This window comes from Gavialis gangeticus, unplaced genomic scaffold, assembly GCF_001723915.1.
Source record: "Gavialis gangeticus isolate Ggan-Ray unplaced genomic scaffold, GavGan_comp1, whole genome shotgun sequence".
In the NCBI taxonomy this organism is placed as follows: Eukaryota; Metazoa; Chordata; order Crocodylia; family Gavialidae; genus Gavialis; species Gavialis gangeticus.
Window position 1 is genome coordinate 29,308,158 of NW_017729027.1, and position 5,609 is coordinate 29,313,766.

Sequence of the window (5,609 nt, forward strand, 5' to 3'; positions counted from 1 at the left end):
TTTTTTTTTTTTTGGGGGGGGGGGAGGGGGTTGCCTAGATTTCTTTGACCCCTGGATATATAAAAAACCCTGTGCTGCTCCCTTGCAGCACAAAGAACAGATGAATGTGCCGTATGTGGTGCTGCAGACAAGTCTGCGGCACCACATACCACACAGCCGTGCTTGCCTGGGCACAGCCACAGGGTTATTTGTATAGTTTTAAGAAGAGATTAGACAATCTTTTTAGAGAATAGTATAGATAAGGATGATCCTGCCATGAGCAGGTTGGACTAGCAAACCTCCTGATGTCCTTCCAGCTCTATTCTTCTATGACTCTTCATTTTAGTCAACTCCTCCTGAAGCTGCCTTACCTGGTTCCTGAAAGGACCCACCAGGAGACACCTTTCATATACATGCAAGCTTCATTCCTGACAAAGCCGTATCAGAACTTGTGTAAAAGTCTCAGGTCAGAGACATTCCCCTGGACAGAGCCTGCACAAGCACTGGCAGAGAAAGAGCTGGCAGTGTTGGCATGGCTTGGCATTATGACATCTTCCATCCAGCTCCTTGATTCTTCTTCTGCTACCTCCTAGACATTCCTTTTTCCTCTCTTTTGTGTTCTGGTGCTCAACAAGTTTACAGGGAAGAGGCACTACATTTAACAGTGAAGGAGCACTGAAATGCAACTGTTATAAACTCTCTTGTTAGCTGTTTGCTAGTCTGTTTGCCTGGATCCTGGTGCCACACTCCTTGTGTCACTGGGATTCCGGGTGCCTCAGTCTCTCTGTCTGTGTATGCCCTGCCTCCTCATTCACACTACTGTCAACTGGTAGGCTCATTGTCAGCAACCTCCAAAGTGCTTTTGTCCTGTTTGAAAAACTGACTTTAATAGTAGACATCTGCTTTGAATAACATGGTTGTGAACCTATGCAGCCCTCCACTGGTTTTAGTCAGAGACCCAAGGAGATTGCAAGTCATTTGCATCCCCAGCACCAGATGATAGAGAAGGATGGAAGCAGCTAGGCTAATTGGCATGGGAGTGGGCTAATTAGCTATATCACTCAGGAGTTCTAATTATCCCAACCAAAGCACCACATAGACACAGTTACCTTGCTTCTAGTTTAGGAGGCAGCTTGCACAAAGTGTTTGAAGGTGATGCTGCAGGAAACAGTAAGTTAATTTTAGTGATAAATAGCTGCATAGTCACATACATTTGTCATTTTCAGTATAACAGATATGTGAAGTATAAGCAGCCTTAAGGAAAATTAGCCTGCAACAAACAAACAAAGGCCTTAAAAACTCTGGTGTGTCAGTTTAAAAGATTAGGAGAGATGGAGGGTATTGCTAGTCCTGGGACCCTACAATGGCAGGGAATTTGTTAACTAAGAAGTTGACTGTGGACCAGGTCTGTATTTGCATAGATCACTTTTTTATCTTAAACACAAGAAACAAGTGTCATACTACAGAGGATGGCAAAAAACTCTGCTGTGCCTGGGAGAAAATTCCTTCTTGACCCCCTATCTGGCTAGTTTAACCTTGAAAGCATGAGCAAGGGTGGAAGAGATACCACCACTGGAAAAACTAGTATACCTTATCCAGTCTTCTACCCTTACTGTGGCCAATCTCTGATGTTTCAGCAGAAGACAGAAATGAAAATAGAAACCAAGTTTTGCAGTCATGAGAGAAAAAGCAATCCACATGATAATCAAATATCCTTTTATTCCCCTCTTGGGAAAGCCAGCATCTCAAATGCTCAAAGCCTCATATCACAAGCTTTAATTTGAATTTATAAATCCCCTGTACCCAATAATACTTTCCCTTCCATGAATTAATTCAGCTTCATCTTGAAAGAAGTAAATTCTTTGCCCCCTACTAACTCCTTCTGAATGCATCCTAGAACTTCACTCCTCCGATAGTTAGAATTTTATTTCAGATTTCCAGCCTACATTGTGACCAATGTATATAGATCAGTTCTTGCACCACCGAACAAGGGAATCCATACTGTTCCAGTCATGTCACAGGCAATGGGACTTATATTTTATCACTTGGCTATCCATTAAAAAGCAACTTTATTAGATTATATAAGTTTTAAGAGTATTTTATATAGATATTTAAAAGAACAAAATGTAACTTTAACTAGAGTGAGCTATAATAGTAAGGACCAGAGAAATATAGTTTTCCAGATTTGAACTTTGGTATTAGTGTCTATTAACATCAGGGAATATATTGAATAAATCAGTTAGTATGTATATGAGATCAAAGACTTAGACGATACCTAGTAAGAACATTAGGGGGGGACAAGCAATCCAACTTCAGTGAGTTAAAAGGAAACATGATCTTACTGTAGAGCAGCTGACATAGTAGCTATCTATCTGTGAACTCTTGCAGTAAGGAATGCTCAAGTGGAGAAGTTTTTTCCCTGAATTATACAGGGCTAAGTTGTCTTGGTTAAGCTTTCATTTACCATAGGATAAGAGAAGGCAGTAAACATTTACCATGTGAGCTGCTCTGTAGTTTGTCTCTGGCATGTTTAATGCACCACACTTAATCATTTGTCAGTTAGTTTATTTCAGGTTGACTGACATCTCCATTTCTCAGTCAAGTATGTCCTACCATCTAAAAAAGAAAATTAATTTATTCAGTGATCTTATTATGGCAAAGAGATTTTTGCGGGGAGGGAGGAAAGATTTTAGACAAGTAGGGTTGGGAAAGATTTTAGACAAGCTTTGGAGCACAAAATGCTTTTCCTCAGGTCTAAAAAAGAAGCAAACACACTAAGCTAAGTAATGAATAATTATTCAAATACAGATGGAATAATCATTCAACTTATTTGAATAATTAATTGTTACTTAGCTCAAGCTGCATCTACTTCTTTTCCAGATCTGAACAAGAATACTTCTCCTGCAGAACGCAGGCCATCTCCTGATCAGGTCCATGACTTATGGTTGAGCTAGAACAGGGGTGGGCAAAATGCGGCCCAGGGGCCAGATGTGGCCCACCAGGCCATTCTATCTGGCCTGCAGGGCCCCTAAAAAATTTAGAAAGTTAACATTTATCTGCCCTGGGCTGCTTGTCATGCAGCCCTCAATGGCTTGCCGAAACTCAGCAAGCAGCCCTCTGCCCAAAATAATTGCCCCCCCCTGAGCTAGAACATCGCTGTTAGAAAGTTTTTCAATTTTGATTTAAAGACTGAAAGCAAGATGCTACCCCATTCCTAGTTAGGCTTTTTTGTTGGTTAATTTCTCTTAGTTAAAAATGTGTGCCTTATTTCTTGTGTGAATCTATCAAACTGCAATTTCTGATACAAACTTTTAATATACCTCCCTAATCTTTTAGATTAAGGAGCCCCCTATATTCAGATGTATTACTTTCATTTGCCATGGGGTAAGAGAAGGCAATAGACAGTTACCATAAGAATAAGCCTTAACCTTCTTTTGGATAAACTGAAAATAAGCAGGCACTTCTACATGAGATGCTACAGCAGTGTAGCAATGAGCTACTCCACTGTAGCTCATTGCTGTGGTGCAGTAGCATTATCGAGCACTAGCCATGACATGACGCTACTGCACAGTAGCATCGGGAAAAAAATGTGTGGTGATGGTACTGTGCAGTAACGGCTACTGCACAGTCATCTAGTAGATACTTATACAAATATGAAATGACTGTGCAGTAACAACTGTGCAGTCCACCACTTGTGTAGACACAGCTAGAGAGTCTTAAATTTTTAATTTGAGAGTTGGTTTAGCTGTCCAGTTTTTCAATACCCTTCTTAAAGTGAGGACCCAGAGGTGCAATCTGGTCATGCTAAAATGAGTGGCAGTTGAGAACTCATCTACATAAGATACTTTACTGTTCAGTAGAGCAAATTACTGCATAGTAAGCATCACCATCTACGTGTGCAGACCCTTACTGCACAGTAATTTGCTCAACTTGGCTTAAATTAACTGCCGAGTAGGTACTGCTCAGTAAGGCATGTGTAGGCAGCCAACCAAGAGCAAATTTGCTCCTGGTCAACCAGGCAGCAGGGTATGGGAGATTGCTCCCTGTCCCTGGGAGCTGCCTGCTGCTAAGGCAGGCTCTGCCACCAGAACATGGGTGGGGATAATGTCCCAGCCTCAGTTCTGCGATCGTGGAACAGGGGCTGGGAGATAGCTTCCTGCCCCCAGGAGCTGCCTGTAAATTACTCTGAAGTAAAACTATCCAGCCGCATTTGCATGTGTTGATGCGCCCACCATCTACTAAGACCCATAAATCCTTTTCTTAGTCACCACATTCACATATACAGCAAGCCACAGTGGAAGTGTTCCTCATTTCTCATTCCTTTTAGTTATATTAGACACATTGGATACATCCAGATGAGTATGGATGTTTCATTCCCTGGGGACAACTAGCAACAGCAGATCTTGTGCCACCACTAGTTGTCCCTGGGGAACACCTGTGCCATGTGCACTTTATTACAAGGCAAGTTACCCCAGTTGGGGTAGGGGAGGCTGTCACCAGCACTGGGCTGGGCCAGAAACTTTACCTGGTATCCTGGGGGTCTCCCAGGGCTGCAGCAGTGGCAATCCTGTCACGCAGAGTCTGGCCGGCAGCAGAGCGTGGCTCTAGCCAGCCAGGCTCCAGCTTTGGGCAGCACATGATGCCATTTCATGTGCCACTCTGCCTTTTTTTTCCCACAGGTTTATTTGACCCCTGGATTTCCTGGGGTCAGAAAAACCCTCCATACTGCTTCCTTTCAGCATGGAGAACGACTAAACGTGTAGTATGTGGCACTGCAGATGTGTTTGCGGCACCACATACTGCATGGCTGCACTCACCTGAATGAGGCCATGCTCGTTAAAAGAACCTTATTTGTTGCAAGATTAAGATGTTACTCTAAAAATGGCCTGTTCTCAGCTTTATTCACTACTCCATCAATTTTGAGTCATCTGCTGTTCTACTCACAAGAATTTTATATTTTATGCTGGTACCATTTGGAGTTCATGGGACTCGAGTGTCCCTAGACCTTCTCCTGAACTGGGGTTTAAAAGCAGTAAAACAAATAGGCTACCCTTTGCTCAAGGTAAAACGTATCATCATGCCCTGTGACAGCACTAGAAGCAACAGATCACTTAATATATTTTCCAATTTTTCTTAGGTAAAAACTAGTAACTAAAAGCAGTATTTGAGTGCTCGGTCTTTTATTCCATACATAAAATATATCATCTGTCTAGTTGCATTATCATACCTAAGAATCACTATCTAGAGTTTGAATCCAACAGACAGGGAAGGAAGAGGCAGTGCTAGTATTTGTGTAGTGAGATATCCAATCCATATGATGCAGTAGATAGGTAAAATAGCTGCTTTGAACTTGAATGCAATGATAACCTACATGACATGGCTTTGATATTATACTCAAACTGCTGATGCCGTTCAGTTCTTCATAGATTTCATAGACATTAGGGCTGGAAGGGACCTCGGAAGATCATCGAGTCCAGCCCCTTGCCCAATGAGCAGGAAGTCAGCTGGGGTCATAGGATCCCAGCAAGATAAGCATCCAAATTTCTCTTGAAGGTGTTCAATGTAGGTGCTTGAACCACCTCCAATGGCAGGCTATTCCAGACCTTGGGGGCTGGGACAGTAAAGAAATT